This window comes from Anopheles merus, unplaced genomic scaffold (assembly GCF_017562075.2).
Source record: "Anopheles merus strain MAF unplaced genomic scaffold, AmerM5.1 LNR4000214, whole genome shotgun sequence".
NCBI classification, from domain to species: Eukaryota; Metazoa; Arthropoda; class Insecta; order Diptera; family Culicidae; genus Anopheles; species Anopheles merus.
Genome location: NW_024427794.1, coordinates 42,580 through 59,176, shown reverse-complemented (window position 1 = coordinate 59,176; position 16,597 = coordinate 42,580). Strand labels below are relative to the sequence as shown.

Below are 16,597 nucleotides of genomic sequence, written 5' to 3'. Positions count from 1 at the left end.
TGGCTTCTAAAATTCCTTGCGCCGCCTTTGGCATGCTGAAAACCAATTCCATTTTATGACCAGTGCCAGTACCGCCAGTTGTCCAACGCGCCGAAAAGACACCCGGTGCTCAGCTTCGCACCAGGCTCGGGGCAATCTCAAATTTTATGTCTTAACATTTTCAGCCCTCCCCAGCCATAGCTTCCTAACTAACTTGAACTTCTTCTTTTTTCTTTGCACGCATTTTTTTCTGCAGGTGACGGGCATCGTGGGACGTGCCGAGTGTTGGCGTGTATATTCTTCCTAATTTCGCTGCTAGTCTACCACGGGTAATTATGGCGCTTCCAGTTATGGTGCCCCGGTTCCCCAACGCTTAGCTTCCCGACATTATGCAGTGTGCGTACGGCGGGCTTTAAACACAAAACAAGAGATGGAAAAAGCACAATCCACTCATGAAAAGCCGCTCGCCAGCAAGCCTCGTATTACGATTTACGCCCTACACATCCGCCCACCGCTCAGCAGGAACGGCAAATCATAACGTTCAATTTACGAAACGATTCTCGAAGATAGTCCCTCATCTTGAGTGAAAGTTTTGGTTGTTGTCTTGCTCTTGTGCTAGCCGCTGCCCGGGAAACATAATCCCGAACCCACCGGCCCCCTTGGGAAAGTACAGGCATGAATCCCGCACGTCAAAAAGAGGTCAAGCATGCATCTGTATTCTAGCCGAGCAGCGCGGCTGTCCGTGATCTCTCCCCGGACGGTCGTCATGGCAAAAAGTTGCTCCATTCCGGCGCACATGGTCCGACGGTACGGAGCTTCCTCAATGCCTGGATGGATTAACAACAAACACATCCGCGTGTCAGTTTGGCAAAGTGATGAGAGTCGATCGTTGGCAAGAAACGGGCTTGTACGTACGCACACGATGAAGAATAAGATGTGTTATTTGACCACCGGCGAGGAACTCCTTTTTTTGGCAGGGGCATAGAAGGTGTTAAAAGTTTGGCTCGGTGCGTTTTCACTAGCTCGCTTATTCTCATTTCTTGTTGGAGTAGTTTTTCGCCCATACTGCCTGACAAGATTAACAAAGAAATGTGAAGGCAAAAGAGTTGATGGAGGTACTGTGGGACAAAAATGGCACAGAAGAATCTACGCACACCAGTGCACAAGGCATTAGCAGCAAATCCGTTTTCCTCGCTTCGTGTTGGGGTTGATTGTAAGAGCATTTCTGTTCCTTAGCTTCTGAAAATGCATAACAGATATTGCTTTCGTTTAGTTTCCAGCACTCTTATTTCCCCACAGCTCAGACAACAGCTCATCAATGATCAAGCTTTGCAGCATTCGAATGAATATTTAAATACGTTTATATGTACGCCACCAGCACACAGCCAAATCCTTTCGGCACCTTTTAAAAGGCTTGCTCTTTTTTTGCTCCTTTACCCCACCTTTCCAAGAACGATTAGCATTAGTGGATAAAGTTCTGTTGCGCATTTCGGAAAGAAAAAAACCCACACCTTGTGGTACAGTTGGCGGACGGGGTTTGGCGAGCGGCTGCCGAATTTCAATGCGCCTCGCCCCTGTTTTTTGTTCTCCCGAAAGCACCACCCTTTTCAACACTTTCCAGCCGAGATGTTAGACTTTGAGCAGAAAGAGTGATAGAGAGAGAGAGAGAGATAGAGAGAGAGACAGCCCAGCAAACGAGAGACCTTTCTGTAGTCGAATGGAACTTAAATTCATACGCATTTAGCATAATTGCTCAATTGGCATCAGTTTGTAGAAGCAAGAAGAAAAAGCCCTAAGAGGCAAAACGTTTTCTCCTACGCCACACAAGGTGCGGAGTGTTGGTTGGTAAATAATAAAAAAGGGAAATTAGAAAAAAAAAATGTTGGAGGGAGAGCTCGTAAAAGCACGCGAGGCATGGGCTGTGCTTGATCTGAACGAAGAACAGAGGTCCACACGTCCGAACGATTTAGTGCCTTTTGAGGAATGTTTCCATCAACTTTAATTGCGAGTGACGTGTGCTCCGTGGTGCTGGGGAGGAGGGAGAACAGACTAGGCAATGGAAAGGTTGCATCAATCTGTATCCTTCTATTACTCTCTCTCTCTCTCTCTCTCCTCTCTCTCCTCTTCTCTTCTCTCTCTCTCTCTCTCTCACTTCCGGCAGGGAGGAAGAGAAGCGGGAAAAGTTTTAGTGATAGGTCATCATAATTCAAGCAATTATGTGTTTTGACCGTACCAATTGCTCACTAAAAACTCGCCAGCTCCCTACTCACGTTGCGCTAACCCTTTCTCGACTTCCTTGGAATGGAAAAACGATCCCGAGACGGGTGCCGTCACTACCCTTCCTGAATGAATTATTCACGAAGGGTAAAGCAGATCGACGTTTTAATTTCCTTCTGCCGGCGCCTGTGCGCTGGGCGGTAGGCGAAGCGAATGTCGGATTTCATGCTTGCATACTGTTAGGCGCACTGGCACAATTTTGGCAGGTGTTGACCTTTTTGAAGCGTTTTTGGTCGCTGTGTGTGTGTATGCTGTTTGTCCTTTCATGCGAATTTTGTTAAAAGACTCGGCTAGGGCAAATGAGCAACAGTTTCTCTTCTCTGCCTATTCATGTGTGTGTGTGTGTGTGTGGTGTGTGGACTGTTTTTCTAATTAAAATGAACAACGATGACTTTGCGGCCTGGGCAGCTGCTGACAGGAGCGTAAATAGACAGAACAAACGGACAAAAATAGTAAAAACAAAAACGAAACTCAAAAACCCAGCTGCCAATGGGCGGTGAACCGGGCGCTGACCAAAGGAAAACAATTGTAAAAATACCAGCTGCTGCCCGAAGAAGCGTAGTGTCGTAAGCACTTCTTTAATGTTTAAACACACGGTGCACCCGTCGCGGCCTCTTCCCTCGCGCCGCATCGTTGCCATCTTGCTGGGACTGTTTCTTCTTTTTTTATTTTTTTAGTTTCAGTCTCCTCGTTCGCTTGTTCTCTTTCCTGTGCCCCGCTGCATCTACTTTAGAAGTTGAATGCTGTTACAGCATGACAGTGTTTTCTGTTTGTGCATTGTTTAAGGATGTAGCTCTTGTAGCGTAGTTAGCCGTAGCAGACGAAGAGAAGAAAACACCTCCAATGAAGAGCGCAATAAGCAACAACGCGCGCACACACATACACCACAGGCACCAGTAAAAGAACTTTAAAAAGAAAACTTGACTGGTGAACCAGTATGGTTAGTGTTTTAAGAAAATGAGACAACACCCGACAGGAACTTACGAACCATGACCGAGGGTTGGAAATGACGAAGAGTGAACTTTTCCCTTCGCACCCCGTTAGCCACCGCAACGCCGAAAGACCGCCTAGAGCGGCACTGTCAATGCAATACGGCAGACGAAGCCTTCGAACAAGACAACGATGCAAGCCAAAACCCGGATGAGTGCTACTTACGAAAGAAAATGACAATGCCCATCAGCTTCTTTTGCTTCTGCTTGCTGGTGTAGATGATGGAGCAAAGACACAGATGCGCTACTACGCGTAGAGGGCGGGTGAAACTCATCTCAAATGGGACAAAGACAAAACCTCAATCGGATCGGACCGCAACGTTGCGAATGGCGTGGAAAGCGTGGTTTCCGTCTTTTTCATGGATTACAAGTTCCCTTTACCGTATTCCATTTGCTTGGCATTTGCGGATGGTTTGCTTGCTGGTTGAGCTCGTTAGTTTAATTTTAGTTGCAGCTTACAGGCGTTCTTTCATTATTTAACATTTTCCCGGCATGGCTTATGTGCCAGTTTTTTAAGCAGGCTTTAAATTTCGCAATTGAATCGGCATGATCGTAACAAATGGAAACAAAATAGTCAACTTCACATTAAAGTGTAATTTGCTGCGGGATATGACAAAAAGGTGTGCTGGAAATAAAGTCATGAACAGGCTAACACAATACATGGAAAGTCGAACTTGCTGGCATTGATCCTGCTGGGTTATCTGTCAGTTACAACAGTTGTAAATGTTTTCTTTTTTTTAATCAAACATTTAAAACGACGTTAAAGCAAAAGAGTAATTTTATTTCGATTAGGTTTTTGTTCTCTTGTGTTGACTGGAAGCGTTGTGTCACTTACAACTCATATTATTTTTTTATGACTTACTCATGGATGTTAAAATAATTCATAGCATACTCTGTCATGTAAGATGTTCATAATGGAAAAAACAGACCTTAATGTGACTAGCTGCCCAACAAACTTAAAAACGGAAATTTGCAGCTATATTGCATACATTTAGGCAATGAAGTAGTTATCTTTAATTGTCCATGAAATATTTGGGTCATAAAATAATTAGGGTCTATGTCGTCATCGGGCTCTGGTTTATATGCAATACAAAAAACATTCAAAATAACATTTTGTAAATATGCATACCTTTAGGCGTTTCATGTCTATTTGATAGTATTTCTGTTTACTTTACTTTTATTTGATCTTTATAATTCACAATTGAGCTTTATCTGAACCGCATGCTTCGCTTTGTATCTTACGTTAACGTACATTATCATCGCTATCGGTCTGACGCTTACACCTGTCCTATCGATCTCGCTGTCGCAGCATCCAGCGAGGATGATCGATCTGCGTCTATATCATCGGTGCACTACTCACCGATTACATCTAACATTGTCCTTTTAGCTTATCCTAACTCAGCCCTGAAAATAACAGTTTAAGATTTAGTGTTGCCCTTCGTATTATTTAATAAAAAGGCTGCTGATGTATTAAATTTGACTAACTACTGGCAGTTTTTCAAATTATATTATTTTACATACAAGAAACAACAAAACCCGACTTTCAACCCTTTTTTTTATCAGGGACATTTTTTAGGAATTGGTGTAACGTTTCATTTCTCAAGCACTTTTTTTATTCCATTTCTTTTCCTTTCCAGTCGTTCCCATCATGCAGACATGAACTCGATCTGGCTCAGCATCGTACTCGGGGGGCTGAGCATGCTGGCGAAAGAGACGGGCATCACCGTGTTTCTCCTAAACGTTGCGTACGACACCTATCGCAACTGGCCCGCCCTGAAGCGCACCGTGCAGGATATGCGCTGGAGCGAGGAGACGCATCAGTTTGGCCGCCGGGTGTCCCGGGTACTGCTCTCAATGGGCGTCCTGCTAGCGGTCCGGTTGGCCCTGTTGCAGGGTTCGCTGCCGCGCTTCTCGCAGCAGGACAATCCGACCGCCTTCCATCCGAATCTTTACGTGCGGTAGGACCAATCCCATCGTTTGATTAATACGCAGAAATACATTTTATTCTAATCGAATGCTTTTTGTTTTATCCTCCTAGCCTGCTAACGTTCTGCTATCTGGCTGCCTTCAACTGGTGGCTCCTGCTGTGCCCCTCCACGCTCAGTCACGACTGGCAGATGGGCTCGATCCCGCTCGTTACCACGCTCAGCGATCCGCGCAATTTGCTCACGTTTATTGCGTTCGGTGCAGCGCTCCTGTTCGTATGTCGTGGTCTGATGGATTGTGAGGTAATTAAAACATATCGATTATTTATTGTTTCCATTCCCACTCCCTAACGAAAGCGTCAGATAGACAGTTTTACAGCGGCAATCGATACAGGGACGGTTGCAAACACAAATGCTCATCAAACAAAAATGCAATGATGTTTGAGCTTAGCTCCGGGGAAGGACCGATTCATCTGGATGCCGTCGAGGAAAATATGTTTTTTGGATTCAATCCAATCCATTCCTAAAACTGCCATCCGTAGAAGGAAGCAAAAAAGGGTTTTTTCTACCAGTCAAAAACGATATTCTACCTATTGCATACTGCTAGGCGCAAACTAACCAACACGAACGCACGACACACGGTGCAATGGGTAGCTCGGTCCCCAATCCTGATTCATATTGCATCGGGCCCAGAAATGTATTTGCTCACGGTTTTATGCGTTTTGCATGTTGGCAGCGTTTTCAAGCTGTTTTTTTCTTGTTTCGGTTCCCGTTCTCTTTCTCGTTATTATTATCCCAAAACCAGCCAAACTGCACGTATTCCTTTCGGTCCGCGTATCCACGTACCCATCCGTCATAGCGTTCGCGGTACCTATCCGATAGCGCAAACCGATTGCAATCAACTGTGCAAATATTGTATCATGTGGCCGGGAAAACGCGCTCCGTGCTCAGTTTTCGATTTCAGCTCACGATTGCATCGGCAGCGTAAGCTGAAAGTAAAACGAATACACCAACATCAATACTCATAGTGCAGAACAACAACGACGCAGATAAAAAAAAACAGCAGCAAAAACAGAGAGGAGGACTCATTCACATCCCCCAAAGGCAAACCTCATCGTGCAGTTCTGTACGCTAAGCGCTACCGGATGGCTGGAAAATTGTGCTAGCTTTCCAGGGTTTTCACAGCAAACGCAGGCGAGCAAAAAAAAAAAAAACAACTGGCAGGATTGATTGATGTAATGCATCGATTATTTATTGATCACTGCAAGCTGCTTATTGACGTTAATTGCCCGGGTATGGGTAGACGTGGCTCTATTTGCAAACGCGTCACGTTCACGTACGGGTGCACCGTGGAGGATTTAGTGTGGGGGATAAAATAAAGTTTGCTTTGCTTTTGATGCGATGCAATCGGTGTATTAGGTCGGCTTTTTGGATATTGTGTGCCTATTTGTAAATCAGCTCTGAGATTGTGTTAATGCGCCTGTTGGTATGCAAATCGTACAGCTTGTTTTTGCCTGAAACATGCAACTAATGCCTTTGACTTATGGCGAGCGCCTAAAGATATGCAAGCTTGGTGTAAGTGAATATTACCACTTGTGCATGTTAGTAAAAGCCTGATAATAATATATTTGCATTTTTAAGGGTTTCATAACATTTTTAAGTGAATATTAAAAAAAATATTTTAACTAAACTCTTTTATAAAAATCTTTTAAAATGATGTTGTTTTTTTAGATATTTTCAAATATACATCGCTCAGTTCAATAATATATAATTTTACTAATCACTTCTGTACCATTAATCTATATATATATATATATATATATATATATATATATATATATATATATATATATATATATATATATATATATATATATATATATATATATATATATATATATATATATATATATATATATATATATATATATATATATATATATATATATATATATATATATATATATATATATATATATATATAAATCTCGTGTCACGGTGTTTGTTGCGAGCAACCTCCGAAACGGCTGGATCATTTTCAACCAAACTTTGCACACACCTTATGGTGGTATGGTGGCAGGATTGTTGTTGTGTTGTATACGCCACTTTGACACTTGGTGTGAGGTGCCTGGCGGTTTACACTCGATGATCGGATCCTGAGGGGATACGGGCACGAAACACTATCCCAAGTAACAAAGCAATAATGGAATATTTAATTTTTTTGTAAAGTATGTACTTCATGTATTTATTCTCTTTAATATTTCTCATAATTTTCAATGGAAGTTGCTTGTCATTCACTCCAAAAAGCAATATTGGAGTAGACACAAAATCTTCAATTCAGCACGCCAAATGTTGACAGTGGATAACACCGAAGCGTTAGGAAAATCAGAATAACATCGACAACTGATAGCGGCGACAAGCTGGTAACATGGCAGTGCCTCCACTCAGTCCTACAAAAAGAAAGCTCGAATTTTGAAAGACTTGAGCTCGACTTCACTTTTCAACGAAATGAAGCAAGATTTTCTTTTGCACTCCGGATCGATTCCTCGACGCTGGCAATTCAAAATTCAATTCGCAATGCTTGACAAAATACCAGGCCAGCACAAAAGATTAAAGCGCTGATTGGGTGAAGCGTTCTTTCCGGTCGTCTAGAAACCGGGACGGACGTGAAGTGCGTGAATGTGCCGTGACGCGATACAGTCAATCTCGGGCATCCACTCAGCTCATTAGAACAAATGGGCTTCATTTCCCAATCGCTCCCCGTCTTAATTTCGACCAGCCGGCAGCATTCGCACCATCGCATAGCCTTATCACGAGCAGGACGGGTGGGGAAAACCACTCGAAAATGGAATAAAGACCTTGATGATGTAAGTGACGCTGGTGGTTCGCAATGGTGCAGGCATTTCTTGCCAGCTCAGCGCCACCGACTTCCGGCCTGCCAGATCGTTTGTTGATTTATCTCTCGTTTAGGATGAGATTTTTCTTGGCTTCTTCTCTTTCTTCACCGGCATGGTGCGTATCGTGCCGTATCAGTGCCGAGGGTAGACGTGCAGAGACGCGTTCTGGTTCATCTAATTTCCTTGATCCCAACACATGAACACACACACACACACCACGCTAATGTAGCGAGGGAAGAACGAAGCAGTGTGGTGACGTGTTGGCTATTACCTCGGTGAGACCACTTCACAGGCCCGAAAACCCAAACCCGAAACCGATCACACTTATTCGTCTTTGTCGGCACCTTTTTTTAGCGAAATGGATCGGGTGGGAGGAAGAAGTGGGGATGCAGCAACCAGAACCACATCAAATTATTCTGTTTTAATGCCTTCGCCAGAAAACATCAGTTTCATGCCGTCGTCAGCCGTCTTTAACCTCATTTCAGGGCAGCTCGTTTGAGCGGCGCTCGTTGCTGTTGCTACTTTATTGACAGCACAAACAACCGGGGGCAAACAATGGGCAAAACTGGACTACTTAAGGACAAATCCATGGTTTTAGAAGTTTATCTTTGAAGGAAAAATAATCAAAGAACGAAGTAGTTCTCTAAGGACGTTATCATGCCTGAGCTTACTTATGTATTAGAAAATCTATTTGAAGATTTTTCTTTAATTTATTTTTTTACTAGTTTATGTATTTTTTTTCATTTTCAATTTATTCATATCAAATCCTTTTCAAAATAGTTATTTTTTTAAGAATTGCGGGTTGTATACCTTGAGGCGCTTAGCAAAGCTGACGACGGTCATTTTATCATTTTTGAATGCTAAGGGATAATGATGGGGTTGATGTCGGTAGAATAACATACTTCCCCTGTTTTTTCATTACTTTGTTTACTATTAAGTTATAGCACAGCACCATTGTGCATACCTTTAGGCGTTTGCCTTTTTAGTACAATATTATGGTTTTGCATAAATCTAGGCGTGGCAAAAAGCACAAAGATTTATTTCAATTAATTTAAAGTCTTCAGCAACTTTAATTTCTAAAATCAAAAAAACCCTTTTTATCCATGTCCTCCAATCTCAGTGTCCAAATGTTACGCAAATTCACCGACCAAACAAGCATCGTATGTATCATTTCTGCCCTTAAGCCACTCGCAGCCCCTTATTGGATGTGCGCTAGGGGTACACGCACGCCAACGCCTGTCATGATGTGCCGCGACCAAATGCGCACACACACTCACATAAACCCTCGCATCGTGTTATGTGTTATCAATCAATCAGGACAACCTCTCTTCCCTGCATGCGCCTGCGATGGTTTGGCGTTGTTGCTGCGGGCGGTGCTTACGCTTCCTCCCAAGGCCCCGTTCACTCGACAGCCGCTTGTTATGTATTGTTATGTGCGGCTGTTGATTGATGAGACGCTCTACGATCAACACTTCGATGCGGAACGGGCACCGGCAAGAGGTGCTACCTTCGGACTTGTACCCACGCCACCTAAATCCATTCTTGTTTTGCAAACGGCACCGGGAACGGTTCAAGCAGCCGCGCAGGAAAGTGTTGCGAGCACGGCGAAAGAAATCTGACTCCACGCTGTGGCTTTCGCAGCCGGCCGCAGCAGCCTGGAGTCTCGTGTAGCAGCAGTAAATTGATAAGTGAATTAGATAAATGACGTTTTATGTAACTTTTACTTTTTTGGCCTAGCGAGACCTCATTGGACCTGCTGAATACTGAGGGCTTATTGTGACGAGTACGCGAAGGGTAATCAAAAACGCGCCGCATGGGTAGGCATGTTTTTCGGCAAAAGTGTGCCATAAATTTCGGGCGACAGTGTGCCTCAGCATCCCTTAGAAAGAGAGACTGAGAGCTCGGCGGAGTCAAGTTGTTTGCGGGCCTGCTTCGGACTGCCTCGACCGAGCTGCTTGATTGACAGGTCCCTAGTCCCGGGGTCTGGGTGGTATTGGTTTTCCGACACCGCGCTTCCGGCTCCGACAGTTGCAATCGGGATTACGTCAGCTATAAATTGTTGTTCTCGGTGACGACACCGACATATGATCACCGAAATAAACCCAACTAGCGCTGTCGTAGAGGCCCGGGTCGACTCGATGCCGGGATGTTATCGAGTACAATCTAACGACAGGCGAACCGAAATCATGACAGCTTAAGATAATGATGTACTCCCGAGCCCCAACCAGCGGAGTGGGTAACGGACCGGATACCGCTTTTGAGGCCCTGGGGAGGGTGGTTATACACGGAAAAGATGTCTCGCTTCACGCGCTTTGGTCAAACCGATAAGCTCCGCCGCCGGTTGCGAAATATATTGGCCTTCGCAGGAAATAAATCCGTAGACGAGAAAGAAAGAGTCAATTCCTGGTAAATTGACATCAATAATAAGCCTTCAATGTATTGTTGATTATGGTACGTTTCTGGTGTATTTTTGTGAGGATTTATGTTGACCTTCCTAGTAACAAAAAGCACCGCAGCATTATTGCTGTCACCAAAGCGTGACAAGCATGTTCTGTATCAATTGTCAACTCTTTTTATTCCCCAACAACTTCTCACACCTCTAGACTGTATACAATTCCACAGAAAATACTTTCTAAAGCATTCTGGTGTGATGATATTTAAACGAGCGCTTCGTTGAAGAGATTTGGTACAAACATGTGCTGCAAAAGATGGAATTGATTTGCTGAGAGATTACTTCGTTCAAGGAATTTCTAGAGCTGCTTACCGAAACTTGTACAGCTTCATCACGGAAGCTTTGCATCGCAAACGTATCCTAGTCGTCCACTTGGTACATCTTAATGGCGTTCAGTTCTGAGAAAGCAGCACACACACACACAGCCAACACATTAGCAAGAAGTGAGATTGTAAAGTGATTGCAGCGCAAGATTACTTACTCGGATCGTAATAATCATGCACCAGAACGTAAGCGGGACGCTTGAGCGTAACTTTCTGCCGCCGGTACGCGTTGATCGTAAAACAGTTCCGCTCCGGGCCCATGCTGTTGTAGTACACCACCACCGAGGTTGCCCCGAACCGTACTTCCGTTTTCTGTGCCCGGGAAAAGGGGTAAACGTGTGAGCGATTGAAGTTGACGGCAACCCATCCGAAGACGCTCTTACCTGTATCGGATTATGCTTCGTTGCACCGGTAATCGGTTGCCCCCGCTGCTCCACGGTGTACCCGCTGGGGAAGTTCACCTCCACCAGCACCATGTTCGAGCGGCCGTCCGACAGCTGCGGTGTAAAGCTCGAGCACACTTCAAGCTGCAGCTGGTGCTTTGCGTTGGTTACCGATTTCTGCAGCTCCAGCACGAACTGGGCGGTAAAGTTGCGCAAGTCTACACCGTACTCGTACACTACCTGCAACAGCCCAAACCCGATGCCGGCGACGTGCAGTTCGAGCTGAGCCGTCTCATCCACACCCTGTTGGGCGTGCTGAAGCGTACCAATATCTTGTGAGGTGACGCGAAACTCTTCCCTACGGCCGGCGTGTCTAAGCTGCACCGAGTAATCATTCCTCGACGGAGAGATCTTTTCCGCCAGCTTGGTCAGTGCCTTCAGCCCTACGAACGTGTCCTGCGTGCGCGGGAAGCTGCCGGGGGTGTAGCGTTGCTTCACCAACCACCGCATTATGGATGTCCCGTCCACGTACTTCTCCGCCAGCACGAACGAAAGCAGCCCGTACGCGGTCGTCTCAATACCGTGCGCATCGCGGGCCCAAAAGCGCTCCGTACCGTTCTGCTGCACCGTTGACAGGCCGACGAGCTTCTCCAAGAACCGCTCGGCTGAGCTGTGTTTCTGTAGCAGCAGCGCGTACGTAGCTATGGCGAGATCGTACGAATCTTCAATACTGCCCAGCGTCCGCGTGACATAGTCGATGCCCTTTTCGATCACTGGCCGATGCTTGGCCGCGACTTTCGGCTGCTCCAGCAGTGCAATCAGCACGAACGAGGTCAGTGCAATGCCTTGCCTTAGGCCACCCTGCATGTCCCGATGGAACACGGGCCCAACCTCATCGAACCTTCCAGTGCTGTGCTGGCGAGCGGCGAGCCAATCGAACGCTTGCTCCACCATGCTCGGTTCGATCTCGGATATGTACTTTGCCGCGGTGGCGAGCGTTTTACCCACGAAAGCGGTCAGAAAGACGGCCCCTCCACTTTTCTCCCACAGCCCGAACGATCCGTCCGGCTGGCGGTAACGCATCTGGTTCTGGTAGCCCGCCCTGAGCAGTCCGATCGCTTTGGCCGTGAGCTGCTTGTCGGCGGACCCGATCGACGTTAGGTAGTCGAGCACGAGGACGATGGGTACAAGGCGCATCATGTTCTGCTCACCGCAACCCGTCGGCACGGACAGCAGACTCTCCAAGTTGTCCATTACCGAGGTGAGGATGTTTGCTGGAAAGAAGACGACGCTTTTTGTATGATCTGATTTCGAACTTTGAAGGCTCACTTACGTGTGAGAATGAAGTCAATCTTCCTCGTCCCAGCGTCGGCCTTCCGATCAAAGTCAAGCCCCAGCACGAACGATTGATTCTGGTACGTGTTGTGGCAGAAGAAGCGAGAAATCATTTCACGCTTTACTAGACTTTCTGGAACCACGCGAATGACGCTTTCGATCGAGTCCTTCGCAGGTTCAATGGAAGCGTCCACTCGCACGGTCATCTCTCCCAGTTTGCGTGCTTTTATTAGGAACGCCACTGGAACTCCAGTGTCTGGAGACGCTTCAATCGATTTAGTGTAGCTTGTTTCTGTTGAGGAAGTGTACCATTAATGCTTTTGAACCAGTATAAACCTCACAAAGCCCTCTTACCTGTAGCAGGTCGTCCGATAAATTCAGTTTGATTGTCCACGCTAAACAGCGTCACGGATGCTTTGTATTTCTTTGGGAAGTTGCTGAAAACGATAAACTGCAACTCGACCAGCTCGCCCGTTTGATGGAGTACGGCATGTTGGGCACGATGTAAAATGGCTGAACGGTGGTCAATTGAAGGGGCTGCTTGATGATACCCAAACCATACACTGGATCGATGGAAAATCCTGTCAAATGCCATGCTGTGATCGTATCTGGAACGCTCTCCTTGATCGTTGTGCTTCCCGAGGATCCAATTTTGTCCGTTTTCCACAGCCAAGATTCGAGAAAATTGGTTCGAAAAGAGACTTGTGAGTTGGAGGGACCGTTCTTGCTGGATGCCGATCCATCACGAGCCGTCTGATCATTTGCTTTAGACAAAATAAAATCAATGTTAGAGGCAGAGTACAACGAACTGGTCCGATTCTTACCTTTATCAAAGGTTATATGCTCCATTGTTCGTGCAAACAGTCCTAGGCTCTGGAAATGATTGTACAAATGTTGTTTGATTAAACTTGCAATCTTAGAGCCACACTCAATAGGATCTAGCTCGAAACCAAATACAGGGAAGTTATTCTTATTTGTCGTTGATGCGAATTTTTCTTCACAGATGCTCTGATATGATGTAAATTTTAACCCAACAATTACTTGTTTTTACTGAGGATTATATGTGGCAGCTCAGATAACTAATAACTTGCCATACTTACATGAAACAGATCAAATTCGTTCCGCTCTACACTGTAGAATTTATCGAACACACCCCAAACATCCTCCCAGAAGATGTCATGGTTGTTGCTGTACTGCAGCAAACTCTTGTCGTAGGCCGCCAGCGCCACAAAAGCGCCCGGACGACCACGCATGTTAAGTTGCAGCTGTTCGCCGGGTCTGATTTCTGTTCGGTCTATTTGTAGATCAAACTGCAACAAATGGAAAATGATCGATAATATCCATACACCATAAGAAATCATAGCAAAACACTTTTGACTCACGTTATTACGGAGATCCTCAAAGTCTATGTCCACAAAGTCACACAGTACAACGTTTTTAGCAACGGTTACAACGATAACTTTCGACCTGGGTACCATTAGGTCGGCTGCTTTGATTTCAATAAAATGTTCGGTGACTTTCTTGGGCTGCACGAACGCAGAATCAACGATAGCACCTCTCGACACAACGTAATACATGAAGAAGGATAGCTCCTCGTTGCACGTCACTTTTAGTTTGAACGGTTTTCCAATTTTCACACTAAAATTTTCGAAGAATTAATCACATTTCGTTCAAAAGAAATCCCGTTCCAAGTTTACCCAAACTTACTCGGAATCGAGCTTTACTTGCAGAAAGGCTTTGCCAGATTCACGTTTGCTTATGCGCTCGTAAAGCAGCTCCTCGCTGCCAGCGTTTACCTGTGCGCGAAACAACATTCATCCCCCATGTTAACTTTTATGCACTTTTTTCCATGAACACTTTTCGCGCAAACAACTCTTACCGTAATATCGATCGATTCGGAGGACGCTTCCGGCTGAAGCGTCAGTTTGATCACACCGACAGCATCGCTTGTATAGGCCACCCGGCGATCGGTTGTGTAAGCACCCTCCACCTTCACCTCGAAGGCAGCTCCTTTCGCAGGCGTTCCGTCCTGATACCGTACCCGCAGCTGACAGTCGAACGGCACTTTGGCACGAAATTCGGGCTGCTCTTTAACGAGCTCCACCCGGTACGGAAGCTTGAAACAGTGATTCGTTGTTCCTTATAAATTGTCCTATCTAAAGTGTGGCGGGCGACATGGAAAGAGATTGAAGAGATTGTTAGTAAAACTTGTTTTAGGCGCAAAAAAAGACTATCTGTAACTCGTGCACGAAAGTAAGTTTACTTGTTTCGTCCTGGGTAAATGCAACGTGCACACGCACGTCCTGCGAGTCGTCGTACACGCTCAGGTGCTCGTTGAACGGTAGCTCGAGCTGTGTTGCACCGTACACGCGGACCACCCGCCGCTGATCCAATTTATCGTCCTCCAGGTACAGCTCAACCGTAGCGACCCCTCGCACCGGCTGCCCGGTGTAGTACCGCGCGGAGAGTGTCAGATTAAGGCGCTGGTGCTTTTCCAGCGGCACGTGCGCGCCCCCACTGACACCTCGAACGCCGGAAGCACGTACTCCCTAACGTCGAACGTTTTCGAGACGATTGCATTCGCTCCCGTGACCGTGACGGTGATTGTGTAGCGGCCCAGCAGCGGAACGGTTCCGATTTGGAGCTGCTCCTCAAACACACCGAGCTGCAGGCTGACCGCGGTCCATCGGCGAATGACATTGCGCTGTGGATCGTGCACGATTACGGTGGCGGTGACGGAGGGTGCCGGTGGCTTTAGATCGCCGCCCAGCACGATCACACGGAACTGCAGCACGTCGCCGGGCTTGTAGATGGGTTTGCTGAGCTGCACCAGGGCGGTGGTGGTACTCGCAGCGAGCAGCAAATCCGCTTCCCGATGAAACTTAAATCCGTTCTGTCCATCGATGGATAATTTATAGCTTCCGGCTGGGAGGCTATCGGGCAGCTAGATGAGATGTGAAGCAAAGGAATGCAGTCTGATGGTAGAATTAGATGCAATGGTTTGCTAATCGCATTTACTTACCGGAAAGCTAATCACGCTGTTTGAGAGCGGCTGCACGCGGGCGGGTTGACCGAGGTGCAGCAGCTTCTTGCCACCAGCTGACAGGCCGTCGAGTTGAAGGAGAAGGTTTCGCTCGTTCGTATTGGACTCAAAACTACTCAAAATGACGGTGTAGTTCTGTCCAGCTCGAATATGCTTTGGACCAACAATAAGAATTCTGCAAAAGTAAGAAAACACAACATTCACTTGCACAAATCAGAGCTAGAAGGAGCTAGGAGCTAGGTAGAAGCTTACCCTTGAACGAAATTAATCAACAGCGTTATCACTAACAAACTGGCTCTGGCTAAATGCCTCATCTTGGCTTGCACCCTCTCGGAAATAAATCTGTTCCAGCTGGCTGCCAAAAGTGAACTGAAGCAAGCTATTATTCGAGCACCACCGATGCATAATGACGTGCTAATTATCAGCGGTAAGAGGGGATTCCTCGTCCTCATCTGATCGGACAAGAAGGAGATAAGAATATGTGTGAATCCCACCAAAAAAAGCCAGTAATGAACAGCTGCGTTCTGATAATGAGAGTAGTGAGAGGAGAGTCGTTTATTTCTCACCGAGGGCCTCTAATTGAATGTTTGCTAGCGTGAAGCGGGATGTACTCTGATTTAATGGGGGTTAAATGTCAGTTTTATTGCCGTGAGTTGTAAAAGGTTTTTTGTTGGTCCATTTAAAATAAATTGATGAAAAATTGATTATGCTTGAACCTTTTTTAATCAAAAAGTTATTTAAATGTAAAAAGTAAAAAAATGTATATGAAATGTAACATAGGGGGATAGGGGGATATACATACCATCATCATGTACTGAAGCAAGGTGATTATGTGCAATCAAATGATTTTGAAAAACGAAAACTACTGATAACATTGGACATGCATTTGCAAAAATAAATATACACATAATGAAGAGCAAGAATTGAAAAAGTGTGCCAAAATGGCTAGTAGCAGTTCATTGAGAGTGTACATGCATAAATAAAATATAATTTA

The 16,597-nt window shown here is 45.7% G+C and overlaps 1 pseudogene; it reads left to right on the top strand.

The window, feature by feature from the left end:
- Window positions 1-235: 235 nt before the first annotated feature.
- The window catches only part of LOC121601881, a 43,541-nt pseudogene continuing 27,179 nt past the window's right edge, over window positions 236-16,597 (top strand).